The following is a 21190-nucleotide window of genomic DNA, read 5'->3' as shown; positions in this document are numbered from 1 at the left end:
ACCGCAACATGGTGCTATCACATTGCATCACTATAAATACACAAGTATGAACTTGCACTCCAACGCAATGCGGTACCTGTTCCACCGTGATTTTGATAGCTATATTGGCCAATCATGATGAGATACTAGAAAGGGATGAGTGTGATTTTAGGGATCACTACGATGCAACATAATCGCAGTGAGCTACTGGCCCTTACGAAAGGTGTCATAACTTCTCACCCGTGTTTTGGATTTAGGTAAAATTGGTATCATCGGAAAGTTGAGTCAACTATGTATAATTTGGTGGGTCTTAACCTAGAGAATTCTACATATATCAATAGGTATACCATTACAAAGTTGACCCTTGTAGAATTGAACATTAACCTTTGAACGAATCTAACGTTCTTGGTTCAACTTGGCTCTAGGTGATTTCTATGAACATTATTCACATACTAAACACTTCACACACTAAGATCTGGGATAAATTAAGAAAAGTATGGGGTTTTACAATATCACCTCCTTGGAAACATTATCCTCGAACGAGACTAGTTAAGCTGAGGGTATTGAGGAACTAGACTATATATTTATATGCACCAATAAAATAGAACTGAATGACTGAATCTAAAACATAATGAGCGACTGAACTAATCAGCGAATGTATGAATTGACATGAAGATAATAACATGGCTGAAATTGAGACTAGGAAAGAAATGAGTTAAAAAATACTGTTACTGTAGGTTGAATCTGAGTTTACAGAGAAGAGGTGATGATACATAGTTCGTATGCCTGCTTCTGCTTCCTAAGTTTCACTCTCAATAGATTGATTCTTCCAAAGAACTTTGACCAAGTGAACTTCTTTGTTCCTTAAGTCTACGAATCTGGTGATCAAGAATCTCTACTGGAATTTCTTCATATGAAAGGCTATTGTGAATATCCATACTTTCTTGAGGGACTACAATAGCTAAATTATAAATACACTTCTTCAATACGGATACATGGAACACTGGGTGAACTGATGATAAGTCAGCAGGTAGCTTAAGTTCATACACTACCTTCCCTACATGACTCAATATCTTATAGGGACACATATATCAGGGACTAAGCTTCCTTTTTTTTTAAATATTTTCACCCCCTTCATGGGTGAAACCTTTAAATAAACTAAATCATCGACTTCAAACTCAAGATCTCTCCTCTTTACATTTGCATAAGATTTCTAATTACTCTGAGCTATCTTCAATCTCTCTAGAATCAACTCGACTTTCTCCATCGCTTCAAACACCATATCTGGTCCAATCGAAGTGGCCTCACCCACAATGAACCAATCGACTGGTGACCTACATATCCACCCATAAAGAGCCTCAAACGGGACCATCTGAATGCTACAATGGTTACACTTATGTAGAAAAAATTGATCAATAGAAAGTGGTCATTCCAACTAACTTTGAAGTCAAGATCACATGCCCTCAACATGTCCTCTAGGATATGAATAGTTCTCTATGCCTGACCATCTGTCTGCGGGTAAAAATCTGAACTGAGATAAACTTGGGTACCTGGACCCTTCTGAAAGGATTTCCAAAATTGAGAGGTAAACTAAGTACCCCTATTTGAAATAATGGACCAGGGAACTCCGTGTAATCTAACCAACTCTCTAAAATACAACTTAGCATAAAATTCATCTATGTACGATGTGTGAAATAGAAAGAAAAGGGATTTTAGTCAATATGTCAACCATAACCCAAATTGAATTATGTTGTCAATGAGAATAGGGTAACCTTGTCAAAAAGTCCATGTTCACCTCTCCCCACTTCCAAGTGGGGACACCAAACTCCTGCAATGTGCCACCAGGTCTTTGGTGATCTATCTTAACCTGTTGGCAAGTTGCAACTTGGCTACAAATTCTGTGATATCTTTCTTCATACCACTACACCAATAGACTTCCTACAAATCGCAGTACATCTTGGTGGCTCCTAGGCAAATGGAACATGCACTATGCACTTCTACCATAATCCGCTGCCTTAAATTGTCAACGTATAGCACACATAATCTAATCTGGTATCTAAACACACCATCTATCCCTTGGGAGAAAACCTCTACCTTTTGGTCTTTAACTGGCCCCTTTAGTTTGACCAAACTAGAATCCTTATCTTACTTCTCTTTCACTTCAAAAACTAGAGAAGATTCTGAACTACTCTAAACCCAAACATTCCCCTCAATAGAGTCAACCAACCTCACACCCAATCTATCTAACCAGTGAACTTCTTGAACGAACTCTCTTTTATCATTCTCCACATGCGCAACACTGCCTATAGAAAGGGCATTTATCATCATATTAGCCTTGCTCGGATAATATAACACACTCATGTCATAATTTTTCAATAATTATAACCATCTTCTCTGATGAAGATTTAACTCACTCTAAGAAAACATATATTGCAAGCTTTTATGGTCCGTGAATACATCAACATGCAACCTATAAAGATGGTGCCTACAAATTTTCAATGCAAATAAAATAATAGCTACCTCAAGATCATGGGTAGGGTAGTTCTTTTTGTGAGGCTTAAGCTGTCTAGAGGCATTGGATATAAAATTACCTCTCCATATCAAAACACAAACCAATCCAACTTTAGAAGCATTACAATAGACAATAAATCCATCGGTACCATCAGGTAGTGCTAAGACTGGGGTTAGAATGAGTTGAGCCTTCAACTCCTAAATCCTCTTCTCACAAGAATTTGACAACTAAAACTTAATTTTCTTCTGGGTCAATCTAGACATGGGGACACAATAGACAAAAACCCTTTAACAAAATATCTATAATAGCTAGCTAAACCCAAGAAACTTCTAATATCTGATGGAGATATAGGTCTAGGTAGTTTCTTACTGCTTCAATTTTTTGGGGATCAACTCTAATGCCATAAATGGAAACAATATGACCAAGGAAAGCTACTCATCTTAGCCAAAATTCACATTTCCTGAATTTGGCGAACAACTAGTGATTCCTAATAGTTTGCAACACAATTCTAAGATGGTCTTCATGGTCATCCTCACTACGAGAATAGACAAGAATATCATGATAAAGACTATAACAAATATGTCCAAATATTGTTTATACACTCTGTTTATCAAGTCCATAAAGGCTGTTGGGGCATTTTTCATCCTGGAAGACATGATTAGAAACTTGAAATTACCATAACGGGTTTTAAAAGTTGTCTTCGGAATATCGCATTCCCTTACTCTAAGATGATGATAGCCAGATCTAAGGTCTATCTTAGACAAGTAACTGGGACCTTGGAGTTGGTCGAATAAGTCAAAAATCCTTGGAAGAGGATATTTGTTTTGATTGTGACTTTATTTAGCTAATGATAGTCAATGCACATTCATAATGAACCATCTTTCTTTTGCACGAATAGGATGGGAGTACCCCATAGAGAGACCTTTGGCCTTATGAAACATTTATCTAAGAGGTCTTTAAGCTACTCTTTAAACTCCTTAGGATCAGATGAAGCCATACGATATGGAAGAATAGATATGGGTTGATTATTATGAAGAAGGTCAATACCAAATTCTATTTCCCTATCGGGAGGTACCCCTAAAAATCATTGGGAAAAACTTTAAAAAACTCATTGACTAGATGGACTGACTAAATCGTTGGAGCCTCAAACCTAGTGTATTTTACTCAAACTAGATACTAGATGCACCCTTTTGATATCAACTTTCTAGATTTAAGATAGGATATGAAATGACTCTTGAAAGATACTGAATTACTTTCCTACTCAAAGGCTGGCTCATCAGGAAACTGAAACTTCACTACTTGAGTGAGACAATCTATAGATACATAACTGGAATGGATCCAATCCATACCAAGAATAATGTAAAACTCAACCATGTTTAACTCTATCAGGTCTGCTAATATGATCTTATAAAGGACAGTGATACAATACTTTTTATAGACTCATTTTGCAATAATTGACTCACCCTGATATGGAAACTACGAAAATCTTAGGGAGTTTTTCATGATCTACCCCTAAATTTACTGCAACTACTATGGTCACATAAGATAGATTCTACCCGGGGTTCAACAATACATAAACATCAAGATAAAAGACATAAAGTATACCAATAACAATATCTGGCAAACTCTCCTTCTCCTGATAAGATGGTAAAACATAGAACCAATTATGGCATTGACCTCCACAGGTACTAGATAATGCAACCTAGGAAGGGACTGGGCAACCTAGAGGAGCTGGTGCGCTAGTAGCCTAAGTTTGGGGATGAAAATCCCTGCTTTCCTACTTAGTATTAAAACATTTTTTGATTCCATGATGCAACTTACCATATACATAATAGCCTTTCTATCCCAACAAGCACTCACATTAATCTGAGACCTAGCCATAAAAGTTCTACCCTATAAATCCTACCTGGTTCTAGGTGCAGGAACACTAGATAAAGATGGCACTGGCATAGATAAGTGACCCTAAAACTACAAATAATTTCCCCCTCCAAACCTTTTCTGGCCATAGTCAAACTACCCGATTCTAGACTTCTTATTTCCCTTCTCTCTCCCTTTTAACTTTTCAGACTAAATTAGTTGAGCATGAATCATCATCCTAGAAAGATCCATATCACTAATAAGCATGGCAGTCATACACTCCTTGACCACTAAAATAGACACTCCAGTAATGAACTTACTCGTACCCGACTTTAGTTCAGCAATCATGTCAGGGACATACTTAGATAATCGATTGAATGTAAGGCAATACTTCTTCACTATCATCGATACTGGCTTCAGTTTTATGAATTCCCTTAACTTAGCTTCTCTCAATTCACGCAGAAAGAACCTATCTAGAAATGCATCTTGAAATACCTGCCAGCTTATAGGAGTTGTATTCTCACCTCTAGCATTTCACATTACCACCTAATCAAACGCCACATCCTTCAGCCCATAGGATGCCAAATCTACTCTCTCCTCCTCAGTAACACGTATAATTTGTGTGATCTTTCTTACCTTATCTAAGTAAAGTTGTTGATCCTCACCTACTTTTGACCTAAAGAACTAAGGTAGATTTATTCTCATGAAGTCATAAATTTTGGCTGCTGCTAAATTACTATTCTACTAAAGTGGGACTATCACTTAATGGTTTCCCTAAACATTGGCAGTCATAGCATGTGCCAACACCTAAAAGGAAGCCCAAAATTTAGCATGGGACACATTCTCATTCAGAGGGTGAGCAGGCTGGGGTGGTTGGTTATTATTTCTATGTGAATTAGCTCGATGAGGAGGCATATTCAACTATCACATAAGAACATAAGTTAAAAGTAGAAAGAGACACAATAAGCATAATAGATCATGAAAGAAAAGGATTGTTTTCGAAAACATCTCATAGCCTCTTGCTCATAAATGTAGCACGCTTCACACCCATGATCAAGACTCTATATAATACGACTTGTCTGACTCCATAGGACTCTTATAATCTTAGGCACTGATACCAAGTTTGTAACACCCCAAAAATAGGTCCTGAGATGTCACACAGTAATCAAAACTATGACTAGTCTCAAGATAACCCTTTAGCCTTCTACTAAAGCTGTAACTCATAATACAGAAATCTAAGCATGCAAAACAATATTGAACAATTGATTACTATCTAAACTAAAATAGAATTAATTGAGCATAATGACTGAAAGTGTTTAACTAGAACATCTGAATAACTGTCATTGTAAGTTTAAAATGTATCTAGTAGTAGGACAAGCCTCTAATACAACTAAATAGAGAGTCACTGGGATCGACCCTTAGCTAACTTGAACAAACTTAAAATAACTGAATAAACTACTCTAAAAAGTTTGAAATTTGATTAACTGGGTCTACAAACTATGAGGACTCACCAACTATTGGGATGTAGATAAAGATACTCGTGGTCAATCATGCTGCTAAAATTGAGAACTTGACCTACAATATTAAATAATGTAGCATGTAGACATATATGTAGATCAATACTTTTGGAATGTATTGAGCTTGTGGGGGTGAATGCATAAGTAAAACTGTGATAGAATGTATATCTTTCTCATAAACAATGCATTCTAAGTATAAATGGCTCACCTTGGCCTTAGTAATTGCAAGCTGAAAGCATAAATCATGAATGATAAAATATATATTATATAAATACTGTGAGCCACCACACTTAGTTCTAAATTTGTACTTCAAATCTGTTTTCAAATCATGCATTCTAAGTCTAGGAAGGACTCCATTTTATCATATGAAAACTAAAAGATGGAGTTCTATATGTAATGTCTTAACTAGGACCATATATGAGTAAATTTGTGAGCATTTACACTTAGTTTTCTAAAAGTTATTCTGTTATTCTATTTTAAAGACTTATGTTTAGAGAGGTTCTTCTACCCGACATTCACTATGTGAGCTATCATAGTGTCCAACATCTAGTTCCTGTAAGGGAAAACCTCACATCGGGGAGAGGTGTCATACTCTTGCCAAGGAGTATAACTGAGCTAAGTGATCACAATTTGTATCTGTCATCCATATACATAGGAATGATCTGAATATATGCTTATGTTGGATCGTAGTTCTAGAGCATGTGAACAAGGACAAATACCCAACTCGGTGCTAAATACTACTCCTTTTAATCTATATGTTCATTCTGTAGGAAATCCACTTTAGGACTAATGTAAAGGTTTACAATGAAAACCATTTTTGTTTACTTCAAATTGTAATAAAACTAATTGTATGGATTACATATCTTAGCTGAGGATTAAAAGACCAAATCTTGTTCAAAATCTGAATACAAACTAGTCTTAGGGTGCTTAAAAGCAAAATCTTCTTAAAATATCAGTACTTAATCTAGGGCTTAAAACCCCTTGCTATAAACTCATATCAAATCATCACAAAGTTTACGCTCAATAATGATAATCTTGAACTTCTTTAACAATTTTAGTCAAGACAATGAAATTTAATTCTCAATCCATAAAATCATGACACACGCATAAAGATGTGAAAGAAAACATGCAAATAAACATTTAAATCACTTGTAACATAAAAACCTTTGAACAATGATAATTGGGTATGAACCCTAAATTGAATTTTATATAATTTCATGTAAATTTCAACTCTAAAACTAGTTTCGGGCACAAGGATGAAAGGAGTAAACTTGTTCATAACCCCACATTCCTTATTCAATTATTTGAATGCAAAAGCTTGAACTTTGAATTCCTAATGATGTTCTTGAAGCTTCTTCTAGAAGTTCTTTAACCTAGAAACTAGAATTCTTGATTATCTTGAAAAAGGAGTGGTGAAACTTTGGATTTCTTTGACTTAAAGTTGAATTTATAGGGTTTTCTTGGAGAGGAAATTGGTGAATAAGGAGCGTAATATGCTTAGAATAGGGTTAAATCCTCTATTTTAATGAATTAGGGTGAGTGTAATTGACTTAAATCCCCTTCTAAAACTTGAACTCTCGACTAGAATCCTGATTTTACACCTTGGCGCAATGCCGTGCTATCACGTTGCGTCACTGGAAATAGACTTATAAGAATTTCCATTTCTCTACAATGAGGTGTTATCGCGTTGTATCACTGGATATGGACGAGACCAAATTTGTACTACACCATAGCGCGATGCTATCACATTCATCACTTGAAATAGATGAGCATGAATATGTACTTTAATGCTACACGGTACCTGTTCTACTATAATTATTGGAGCAACATTGGCCAATTAAGGTGAGATATTGGTAAGGTATGAGTGTGATTTTGGTGATCACCGAAATGCGGCATAACGCGATGAGCTATTGCCTATCACAGAAAGTGCATAACTTCTTACCCGAGTATTGGATTTAGGCAAAATTTGTATTGTCAAAAAGATGACTCAATTATATATAATTTGATAGGTATGAAGCTATAAAATTCTATATACATAAATAGCTATACCCTTTCAAAGTTGACCCTTATAAAATCAAACACCAACCTTTAAACGAATCTAAGGTTCTTGGTTCAACTTGGCTCTAGGTGATTTCTATGAACATTCTTCATCTACTAAATACTTCAACCACTAGGAGAAGAACTGTATTAAGAAAAGTATGGGATATTACAATATATGGGTGGATATTGAGTTTAGTAGGCAATGTCCCAATATATAGATCCACCACAGGAGCTAGCCATGATTAGCAAGTCTAAACACTAATAATAAGATCCTCCTTTGGTGATTGAATACCTCTTATAATATGTGAACCATCTGGTATACCCAATAGAATACCTACTTATGGAATACCATCCAAGTAATTCAAAAGGTAAATCAGCATATCCTGTAGCTCTAGAGTAACAACAAAACCCTAAGGGATCTGAGTTAGACCCACTTTCTTGGTCTAATACACTGCCACATTATGTTCAATATTAAGCTTGATAAAGGCCACTCTAGCTCATCCTCTAGCAGAAGATGCTCCTTATGCCTGACCTTTACCTATAACTTAGCCACGACCTATGCATCATCATTTGATTGGTTTTAATGAACCTTTTTATCATTACAAGTAATTCTAACATACGAAACTTGTGTTAAGATTTTCCTAAAAATAGAAGTTAGAAATATTAGGCTAGGCTATTCTTGATTAAAATTCAAGAAAGATACAGTCTAGGGCAATTCAAAAAATGATTAGGTAAATGAAATAAAGTTTGGTATGTTTTTTCTAGCTAAGATGATAAAGAATTCATAGGATTTTTTGTAAGTAAATTAGGGTAACTAGAACTCTCGATATCAAACTTAACATAAAGAGAGTAGTCTAAAATGTCACGGTTTGAGAATGTATTACAGAAAAGAAGAAACAGGGAGTAGTCAGGACTTTTTACCTCACCATACTAACTATAGGAAGTGGCAGGCTGCTACAATGCTGTTGTAGTAGGATAGGACTGTTATAGCAGAATATGTGTGGATTTATACATAAATTACCCCAAAATGGTTTTATATTTTCAAACTTATTTTTGGAAGAGCATAGATAATTTTTGACAATTTTCACCCATTTTCCACCAAATTTCTTCATAAAGGTAAAGGTAACCACACCTATTAACTAGTTTTATGGATTTATAAACCTTAAAATCACTCGCTTATAGGTTTTAGTGAGGATTTAGCTTGACCTAACTAACTTTTATGGTGTAATAGGGTAAGTTAGGTGTAAAACCTTTAGGTTTTGATAATTGTTAATAATTTACTCTTGCATGACATTAATTCACTATCTATGATATTGGTATGTTTAAGGTGTACATATGATAGGAAACCTTACAATAAAAGGAATGATCAGGAAAACCTTCGATATTGTAGGTTATTTGGTAGATTTTCTATATATTCCTATTTTGACCACAATTAGGAAAAGGGAAGGCTCAATTTCATTAGAGCATGTCAAATTTGGACTTAGGTTGGTGATGATTTAATGTAGTTGAAACCCAATTTGTTTTATATGAGCATGATAACTATTCCACATTGCTTGTACAATTCATATTCAAGAAAATTAAATGACTAATTGTTATCGTAAGTGTTAATTACATGCAATAAACTTACAAAAAAAGTTTTTTGGTTGTATAAGTATTGTTTCTATAATTATTATGATTGTTATTGTTGTGATATATGTAATTATTGTGAAATGTACCAATATTTTGACATGTTTATTAAATTTAAATTTATTATTATGGGATGTACTATTATGTGGACATCTTCACAGGATTGGTTGATATAAGGTTAGGAAACACTAGATGTTTTATATTTTTGGTACATGGACAATATCTCATCCCTTGCAGGCCATGGCTAGTGGGTGATCGTAAGACCCTTAGCATATATATACAATATATAGGTGAGTTTGATAATTTTTTTAGAGGACCAAGGTTTATGGTTTTATTGTTATTTTGGTTCCTTGAGTAAATCGAGCTTAAGTGTTGACTTACTATTTTTGCTCCTTGAGTGAATAGAGTTCATGCGCTTAGTTACTAAAGGTAGTTTCCTTATATAAATTTGATTGCATAATAATTTCCGTTGTTATTATACTTATGGATTCGTAAGTGGTTCAGGCTAATTGTAAGTTGTGGCATAACTCTATATTCTCTATTTACCTGTGTAATTGATATACGGTTGATTAAATTGCTTGTGCCATGGTTGTTGACTTAAAGTCTTGTTGGTAGTCATTGTCTTCACTTGACTTATTACCCATGTTAATATAATGACTAAGTTCCATAAAGTTGTTGAATAAGGTTAAGTTTTATGAACTTGAGGTAAGTTTACATGGTAGGTTTTCATAGTTGTCTTATTTAAGTTATGGTTATATGCTCATATTTATCATTTGGGTTAGTCAATGACCTTAATAGTACACCATTATTTTATGTGTACTAATAACACATATGCTCTATATTTTGTAAAGTACAAAGCATATTTCACTAACTGATTCAAGACCTTAGTTGTGATTTAGGTAGTGCTCAAACTCAAGGGTAAGCGACTTCTTTTGGGCAATCACGAGTTTTTCATTAGACTTATGGTCCAATGATTTAAACATTTTCAAATGTTTTGAGTTAAACCCATTTGTATACTTATTAGTGTTTTGGTATTAGGAATTTCAGATTATAGGAGATTTGTTAAGTTTCATTTATTCTGCATTGTTTATTATTTAGAATATGGAGACATTGTTTTATTTAATGAAAAAATAGTCAGTTTCCTTATCTTAGCTAAATGTTGTGTTAATGTTTTGGGGTTAGTTGGTTCTTGCACTAGGGAGTTAGTGTAGGTGCCACTCATGATGGGTTTAGGTTATGAAAAAGTTGGTATTACAGCCCTAGGTTTGTAGATCTTACTGTACCAAATCGGGTGTAGTAAAGTTTCATGGAAGGTTATAGAGACATGTGTAATTTTATTCAAGAGGTATAGAACTTTAGGAAACTATTATTTCTTTTTTATTTCATTCTATGACTTGATTCCAATTGATATCTGGTGATATAAATTTGTATTTGACCTTCTTTATTTTTTTCTAACGATTTATACTATAGCTAACAAAACTAGAGCCACATACCTTACACCAACAACTCTAGTTGTAGAATCAATTATTTGGGGATTTGGATGCAAAGAGTGTGGAAAATAGGAAGAGTAAGAGAAATACCCAATAGTGGTAGAGCTCGAGCAATTACTAATTAACCTCGTTAGATATCAGTGACATCTCTTCCACCTTGGGATTATTATGAGAAGGTTGAGGAGATAATTCAGGATATTGTGGAGCAGGATAGGGTTGCACTATCTGGAGGTGCAATATTTCCTCTTATTTCATCTTAGATGATTCAGCAAGTGCTTTCTTATCTAAGTGGATTGGCCAATACTGGGGCCACTCCTACTACACCTACTTATTAGTTTCTAGGATTTCAACCAACAACTATAGTGATCCTAGAATAGGTGAGGCCATAAAAATTGAGTTCTTTCTTAGTTTTGTGTTAGATCCTATCATGATTGGGACTTAATATGACTCTTGACTAAGTTCCTAAAGATGAAACCTCATACTTTTGTTGGCTTTGATATGAAGGATGCATTTGAGTTCATTGTATTATAATGAAAGGCTGGATAAAATAGGTATAGTAGAGCAACATAGTGTTGAGTTTATCATGTTCCAGCTTCAAGGCAATTCCAAGTAGTAGTGAAGGGCATATATGGATTCATTTACTAGCTTTGCCTCTATTAGCATGATCTTAATTTCTTACCCCTTTTTGGAGAAGTATGTACCCCATACCCTTTATGATTGCAAAAAAGATAATTTTAGGCCCTTAAGAAGGGTAATATATTCGACTTATAAGACCAAGTTTCATACATTTTCCTATTATGCACCCTAGTTAGTTTGTATAGAGGAGGAGATAATTTTATTATTTGTGAAAGGCATGAACACTGACCTACAGTTTTGACTATTTATGACTTCGACCAGAAAGACCATTGATGTGGCTAATTATATGAAAAAGGTGGAAGGGGTGAAGCAAGTTTTTCAGGCAATAGTGTTAGCGTAGAAGTCCTAAAATATGAGTTAATTTTGTGGTTCTTACTCTAGGGGTAATAAGAACACTTATTCAGCTTGCCTCATTTAGTTAGCTTTACCATCTTCTATAGGTGGTTATTCAGGGTCTATTCATTCAGCATCAGTTGCTAACTACCCAAGGATTTTTTATTCTTTAATTAATAATCCTTCTGTTGAGTGGGGTTATTATACTTGAGGCATTGTGGGTCACTTCAATAGAGTGTAACCTTATAGACAGATTAGGTTACAGGACCAATAATAAGATGAGACTGTGGTTTTTAATGGTAGAGGTGATAAAGGTAATAGTAATAATAAGGGTCATCCATAGGGTGGGCAGGAAAATAATTAGGGAGATTGTGATGGAAATTAAGGTAATGGTAATTCATGGAAGGGTAGAGCACATCCTTCCAGGAAGGTTTCCCAGCTTGATGGTAGATCTCACTATTATGTCTTTCTAGGAATGATCGAGGTCGAGGAATCTAATGATATTATTGTAGGTACTATTTTTATCTGTGACCAGATAGATACTATTTTATTTTATTTGATGTCAACTTATTCTTATGTATTTGTTCGAGTTACCTAAGGATTAGAGTTGATTTCTAATATACTTTACTCTTCTATTTGCGTTACACTGTAGCGACCCACGTTTATCATGCATGTTCAATTTTGTTCATAGTTTTTGAAACACCCAAATTTTTGGACCTTAGAAAATTTCCTGGAATTCTAATCTCTGGACCCAATATGACTCATGGGTATGAACCATATGTTAGGGTACGGATGGTAAGGTCCAGTTGTATACTTACTAGTGTTGGTTTATGGGATGGATTTTGGTTACTAGAATAGATACGACTTTGGGGTATGATTTGTATTGGTGTTTATGGATCATTTGGTTCCTTAACTAAATCTTATACTTGGTTACTTAGGTTGGATTTGAGTACTAGTGGCTCACCATGAGCCGTAAGCCAGGGTATGAATCAAACCAGGGACTCATATGGTAGGCAGTGTTCAATCCTCTAGATATTTTATTCTTCTAAGGATACGGGTCATGCATACGGATTGTATGTGATTGGTATGACTTCGTTGGATGATTTTTGTACTAGACAGTGTTTGTTCCAAGGGTGGAGGTTTAGGTTATGAGTGGTGGATACCGATCATATCGGAGGGTATTACACATGTGGGTCAGTCGTATCCCTATGATGGGAATTTGGTGCAACTTAAGTAGGGGTATTTTGGACATTATACCTCTTATCCTAACAGGGTACCATGACTTTTAACCTACTTGGGAGGTAATTTACCCTATTATTTTATTCATTAACAATTAGAAACTCTTTCTAAACACCTTATAATTCTCTTTAGAGCTTTTGGGAAAGGGGAGCTAGGGTTTCAACTAAAGGATCAATTTGGGGCTTGTCTTGGTGATTTTTTTCTATCATCATCTTGGTTTAAGGCATTTTCTCTTTCCTCATTGTTAATTTTACTTAAAGCCATGGTTTATATGAATGTTTTCATGGTTTTACTATTACATGATTTTGGCTTTCATATATGATTTGGGGGTTTTGATGTTAAATGGTTTGTTATGATTTCCCATGATTTTAATTCTGATTTTATATGCATTAATGGTGGTTTTGTATAAATGAATTGAATGGGAATGGTTTATTAGTGATTGGTATTGGTTTTGATCATATTATGCCCCCAATGTATTTGACAAATTGCTTATAAAGATATGTTCATTGCATTAACTTCTTTTAATAGAACTCTTGCCTGTTTTAAACTTGGTAAAAGAATTATTCATGTTTTAAATAGTTTAGAATGCTAAATGTCTAATTAGTTATGCTTGTGGAGAACACGAAAGTCTCCCAAATGGTTTAATATGGTAAAAAGAAGGGCACTTGAAGTACCCTTAAACCAATAAATTATTGGTTATGGATGATACTTTTAAGTAAGGGTTGGTATGATGATACCAATATCAATGGCCTTAATTAATAAATGGAAAATGGTTTTGTTATTTGGAAATTGGTTTTAATTGGGCAATAACAACGGGAAGTGTAGCTTAGTCATGGTAGGTGGTGGTCCCGGGGGGGACCAAAATTGGAAACTCATATTTTTGATATGTGGTTGGTCTTGCTGACCGTGTGCATGATGCCACACTCTATTTTTGGTATGTACTAGTCATCCCATAAGATACTTCCTAGGTCGTGCAGCTACACACACTAGAGACCTTCAAGTAGGGAGAGATAAACCCATAGGTGGTTTAGGGAGAGATATTATTTTATTCTTTTCCTAAGATTATGCTACCGATAACTCACTAACCCCATCTACTGGCAATTATATACCTATGCTACGTAGGAATCAACCATTCTACTTCTCCTACATAATGATTTACTTGGGGATAGCAATTGGACAGAAGTGGTGAGCTTTCATCCTTTCAGAAGGCATCATTTCATGTTATGGATATTTCTAGACATTTTGATTTTATTTTGAACATTGGTTTTAGCTATGGTTGGGGGAATGTCCCTACCAAATTTAATTACTCTTTTGGTTAGAGGCTTTATGGTCATTTTATGGGTTGAAATAGGTGGGATCGATATGGGGGTCATCCTTAGCATTATAATAGGCTGGGAGCCTGGCATCATCGGACATAATTTCTCAATGTTTTGTCATATTATATTTTGTGATTAATTATATTATGTTTTGGAGCATCCTTGGTTATGGCCTGGTTTACGGCCTTGTTTTGTGTGGTTTGATTATTGGGATGAGATGGTTGGATTGTGATATATTCCCAAAGTCTTTATGTGAGCTATTACACTATTTTTTATAGGCTCAAAATTTATCTAACTTTGGTCAGGCGGCTGGAGGTTGGGTTGGGTAACGGGGATGGTCTTTGGTCCAGGACGGACGTGGGATGCCCATTAAGACAAGGTTCATTGTCAATTGGGAGTCCATAAAGCCGTGTTGAGTAGACTCTCTTTTAGGGGTGTGCAACATGCCACACTCATAAGGGAGAGGCTACAAAGAATTTAGGAATGTTTCACTTGCTTGGTAATCTATTTTTAATCTTGGAGTCTCAGTCCTAGAATCTTCTCTAATTCTTGTTTGTTCATCATTCAGATCATGCCTCATAGATCTAGAACATAAGAAATTTCTTATATTCCATCTGGGGGTAATGCTTAAGGGGTACATCCTACTTATGGTGTTTATCTTCAATCTTATGATCCTATCCCTGATAGTTTTAGAGTTCTAATGATTGCTACTAGTCCTTCTCAAGGCGAGATGACTAATGTAGAGTTTGGTCAATCTATTTATGCTATTGCAAATTGGTTGTTTCTTAGAATGAGTGAGGTGTGTCTAGTGCTTTGTTTACTGAGGCCACAAGGGTTGGCTAATTTATGAAGAATTGTCCTCCCACTTTTTTTTGGAATAAAGGTGTAGAAGAATCCACAGGGTTTCTTAGATGAGATAGAGAAGATATTTCAAGTGACGCAGGCTACCAATGTGGAGGGGGTAAACTTTGTATCTTATCATCTCAAAGTGGTGGAATATAAGTGGTATGAAAAGTAAAATAGGGATAGAAGAGATATAGTGGAGTCATCTTTATGTGATAATTTCTCAGGTGCTTTTCTGGATCATTTCCCTCCCTAAGAGTTTAGGAAAGTAAAGATGGACGAGTTTATGAATCTCTAGTAGGGGAGAATGTATGTCAAGGAATATTCCTTGAAGTTTCAACAATTGTCAAGGTATGTTCCTAATTTTGTGGTTGACATGTAGGCTAGAATGAGGAAGTTCACTTCTGGGTTGAATTAAGATTTGATTTTGGAGAGCAAGACTGCCTTGTGATTAAAGATATAGACATCTCAAGGTTGACTTTTCATATATGAAAAGTGGAGGATGAGAAGTGTAGCACCCCGCATTTTTGAACTAGAAATCAAACCGTTGTTTCTACATGTGTAAACTCCAATCCCATGACTCATATTTAAATTCATGTGTCATGATCTTTATCCTAGTTTTTAAGTGATTATGAGGTGAAAAATGTTCATGGAAATCACTTAGAGCAAAGTTGAGCTAAGAGACTTTGAATCATCCAATGTTTGGTATTTAATTCTAAAAGGGTCAACTTTGAATGTGTATAACTTTTTATGTATGTGGAATTTTTCAACTCAAGACCCACCATATTATAGATAATTGAGTCAGCTTTCCAATGATACCTATTTTGCCTTAATCCGATACACGGACAAAAAGTTATGATCAGTTTTGTCAGGACCAGTAAGCCACTGTTATTACACCGCGTCGCGGTGAGCTCTAAAAATGGGATTTTGCTAAAAAATTTAATTCCTAAGAGTAGTTTAGAATAATACCCTAACCCCATGTATATGTGATCAGTATAACCTAAATAAAAATCTGATTATGGTTGATGGCAGTGAGAAGGTAAAATAATATTCTTAATGGAATGTAGAGTACAGGATCCAATAGTTTAAACTAGCGCCTTTTTTCTCTGAGATAGGCTTAAAAATAGAAGTACCCTGCAGTGGGACTCAAACTCTTATGGTTAGCTGTGTGATAGGAGAATGGTAAGCTAAAAAGTATGAAGTATGCTATATGTTGTTTGGGACAGAGATGAGTAGTGTCTCTAGGTTTAAGTATGTTTGTTGTATTATGTAAAGTAGAGAATGCCTTTGTCCCTATTTACCACGAAACTCATCTCATGATTGTACCAATGTAAATCAGGCCTATTATCACCAAATCACTGATGCCTTATGTTGTAATGATTACGACTCATCGAACTCACATGCAAGATCATCCTTATGTAAAGTCTCATTACCTCATTCTTCGTGCTTACCCATTTCACTAAGGGTTATCATGGATCCTGTTTGATGCATTTGTATATTTTGTTGAGAAAAATGTTCAATGCATGATTATGTTCTTTATTCTACACTTTTAAAGCTTCAAAAAGTCCATACCCATCATTCGGGAATGAATGATGCCAAAGGGGAGATAATGTAACACCCTATATTTTTGAGCTAGAAATCGGACCGTTGTTTCTACGTGTGTAAACTCTAATCCCATGACTCATATTTAAATTCATGTGCCATGATTTTTATCCTAGTGTGTTAAGTGATTATGAGGTGAAAAATGTTCATGAAAACTACTTAGAGAAAGTTGAGCTAAGAGCCTTCGAATCATCCAAATTTTGGTATTCAATTCTACAAGGGTCAACTTTGAACAAGTATAACATTTTATGTGTGTTGAATTTTTAAACTCAAGACCCACCAAATTTTAGATAATTGAGTCATCTTTCCAATGATACCAATTTTACCTTAATCTAATACCCAATAAAAAAGTTATGATCATTTTCGTCAGGACTAGTACGCCACCGCCATTACACCACCTCGCGGTGACCTCCAAAAATAAAATTTTTTGAAAAATTTAATTCCAAAGGGTATTTTTGAATTTTCTCCCTAACCACAAGCCAAGTTAGCAGCTTGATAACACGTTATTAGGGAGTAATATACTCAAAAAATAATTCAAAATCCTCAAAAAACAAAACCCTAAACTTCCATCCCAAAGATCAAGAATCCATCTTTAAGTTCAAGATTCTCAAGAAAAGTTTCAAGATTCAGGTTCTATTCTTCTAACTAAATAACATTAGGTATGTGGGACTACTCTAAACATCATGGGCCTAATTTTTACTATTTTTATCTATATTAAAGATCCCAATCATTTTTTATAAAGGATTGTTTGGTTATTATATGGAAAAGCATATATTATGGAGTAGTTTTGAAGGAAACATATGTTTTTCTCGATCTTAGTTTTCAAGAAATTAGACCGTTACAATATATATATGATTTCATTGTACTGTAAAGTGTGAATGAGAGCATGAATGATTAAAATTCCTCTCTTGTTTTGTTACTTTTTATTTCAAGTGTGGTGGCTTGTGTAAATGTATGAATTTCTTGAAAAGAAACTAAATGATGAATGCTTAACTGATGATCATGAACAATTCCGTTTATTACATTTAGAGGGGGTATTTTTCTATGGTAAATGTCTACTTGGTCAAATTAACACGTTTCATGAATTTTAAAAAATTACAAATATGAGGTGACCACCTATTGATTTTATTGTTGGGAGGAGAATGTTTTGATTAAAATTTGAATGAAAAGTCTATTGCATAACTCTCTCTCATCTGATGTATAAAAGATAGGGGTGGTCATTAATATGATAATAAGTGGAAAGGGTTGCAGAGATGATATAATGTGATTTGATTGACTTGCAAGTCAGGGTATGATGATACCCAATGATTTCATGCCCCTAACAAGATAGTGTTGAATGTTTTGAAGGTATGAACATGTTTACTTTAAAGAACTAAAAATTAGGCTTAAGAGAGCTAGTAGGTTACCCGAAGAAGGCGTTTGATTACAAGGGTTCCTCGCTAGAAATCGTATATATCGATGTGGGACTTATGATATATGATCCTACATGTAAGGAAATTTTTAGGACATCTTTCATGGGGGTTTCTAGCGGTGTTATCACATGGGTGTATCACCACTCCATTCTTGGTGGCTACTTGGGTTGGAGGCTTGCCCAATGAGTCAAGGGCAAGTTCCACATAGCCCGTAGAGTTCCAGATTCGTAGGGTGTACTAACTAGCTCAGAATAATAACAAAGAGTGAGTCAAAGTTGCCAAGAATTGTTTTGAAGTGTACTAACATATGCCTATTTATTTTTTTACTTGCATTGTGTACATGGTTATTACGAAATATGCTCATCTATTTTGTATACAAAGCATACTATTTTGGGTTGTTTCATATACCAGTACAATTGTATTGACCCCCTATATTTTAGGATCTGAGGCACAGTCCCAGAGTCCCATTAAGCAGTAGGTCAAATCCTGTTAGAGTTTGTAGTTGGTGAGCCTCTCCAAATTTTGAAAGGTCTATTACAGAATATTGTTACTTTATTTTATTTTGTGGTCTGACTGGGGGCCTTGTCCCAGCTTTCAGATAGATATTGGTCTTTTGTATTGTTAGATATTTCATAAACTTGTGTCGTGTGTTTTCAAAGAAGTAAGAGAATGACCATGTTTTTGTTTTGCTATATTTCGGCATTTTCTTACTATATATGAATTGTGTATATGATTTCTAGTTACAGAAAGGCTCTTGGGCCTTCATGGTTCACGATGCCCATCACGGCCAAGCCTCAGTTCGAGTCGTGACAAACTTGGTATCAGAGGTTTTTTCATATTCCCAGGGTATCTACGAAATTGCATTAGGTAGAGTCCTATTTATGGATGTGTAGTGCACCACACTTATAAGTAAGAAGCTACTAGGCATTTAGGAATTTTTCACTAGTGTTTGTTCTAAAGCATCCCATTGTGTTTTCCATTTGGAGTTATCCAGACTCCTTATTTACTCTGACTTTATTAACTATGTCTCTTTGTCGAGTCAGTTCAAGTGCAAATCTTAGAGTCTAAATGAAGTGGTCCCTTCTAATTGAGCCATAAAAGATTATGACATTGCATAAAGACTTGAGAGGAGTCTATAAGTACTTTAAAGTGTATTGATTTATGATTATACCCCTATCAATATCAATCGTTCATTTGGGCCTGAGATATGAAGTGTATTCAGTCCCTTTTAAAATTCTTGATGCAGATGTTATGATTAAGGGTAGTGCTTTACGTCAGAATGTTGGAACAACACTTCCACCTGAGTGGTAGTATGTGCTAAGGTGTCATACCCTATTAGCAGTAAGATGGTCCTGAAGTTAGTGATATGATGCCATAAGCTTAGAAGTCAGAATGAGGGTTACTTTTGCCTAAGAAAGCTAATTTAGTGGTATAACCATTGATTGAGGGATGGGTTGCCATTTGAGTGGTAGACTAATGTGGTAGAAATATTTCTAGACCGTATGGTAGTCTATGGAAGAAGTGTTTTTCAATGATTATTAACTATTCAAAATAGGGAAGGAGCCAAGAGTAGATTGTTATTATGGTTATAGAAGTCCCTTATAGGCTGTGAATGGAAATAGTTAGATTAACTAATAATTTAAAGGTGTAGACTCATTGTTGTCTATGGAATTTTGAAGGTAGTTGTGATGTATTTATGGGTATCTATGATGTGAGAAAGTGGAATAGGTTAAAAAGATCGTAACGGTTATTTTATAAGATTAAGATCGACTATCTTTATTATGTGAATTTACCTCCCTTGATTGTTTTTTCTCTAATAGTTGTGAACTAGTACTACATGGGAGAAGGAAGGTAGTAGAGTTTTGAGGTTTAATGGTAATGTCATGGATAGGATAAACTTATGGGACATAGTTAGTGAATAAGATACTTAGGTAGATATTTCTATTCTTACTTAACTCTTAGTTGCATGCATGGAAAGTTTAGGACCTAAAAATTATTCTAAGTATTGGGAGACTTAGGCATATTTTAAGCCTCTTAACTTGCAAGATTTCTAACTTGGTCTTCTAGACCTCGAGACAGATTTTTGAGATTATTAATGTTCAGGGGTGTAAGAAGCATGTCTTGGGGAAGTTTCGGATTTTTTGGATGAGGATTGGGTCATGCTTGGATCGTGATTCTATAAACTCACTACAATAGTGGCGCATTGTGGTGGTAATAGTGGTTAGGACTTCACTGCATTGCGGTGACCTTGACATCAGCATTTTAGTCACAAATTTAATTGCCAGAAGGGCAATGTAGTCTTTTCATCTCTTTCCAATTCATAAATGTTTGAAGTGTATCATCAGTTAAGAAAAATATTGCTCAGGAGTATAATATATGGCATGCTTCATATGATTGGTGTTGTTTAACAATAGGCTTGAACTTTATATGTGGATTATGGTGGTGAGAATAGTGGCTTAAGATTTATGATGCATGTTTTGTGGGAGAAAGTAGTAAGATTGATTTGATGTGTGCAATAGCCGATATTGGCAACTTGTGGAATAATCAGTGAACAATTGTTATGTATATGCATACGTAAGAATAAAATAAAAACGATGAATTGTGGTTGAATCATTAATTGGTTCAGAGCGTTAGTACATGAGAATAAGTTTAACTATAACATCCCGTATTTTGCTTGTAATTGTTCTAATTATATGGAACCTGGTATAGCCTTGTGGTATAGGTAACGGATGAGATTTGATATGCAAGTATTAATGGTGTAGATGGAATTATAGATACTTCCCGTATA

The sequence above is a fragment of the Capsicum annuum genome, chromosome 12 (genome assembly GCF_002878395.1).
Source record: "Capsicum annuum cultivar UCD-10X-F1 chromosome 12, UCD10Xv1.1, whole genome shotgun sequence".
Classification (NCBI taxonomy): Eukaryota; Viridiplantae; Streptophyta; class Magnoliopsida; order Solanales; family Solanaceae; genus Capsicum; species Capsicum annuum.
The sequence above is the reverse complement of the archived record's forward strand: the minus strand, read 5'-3'. Positions refer to the sequence as shown.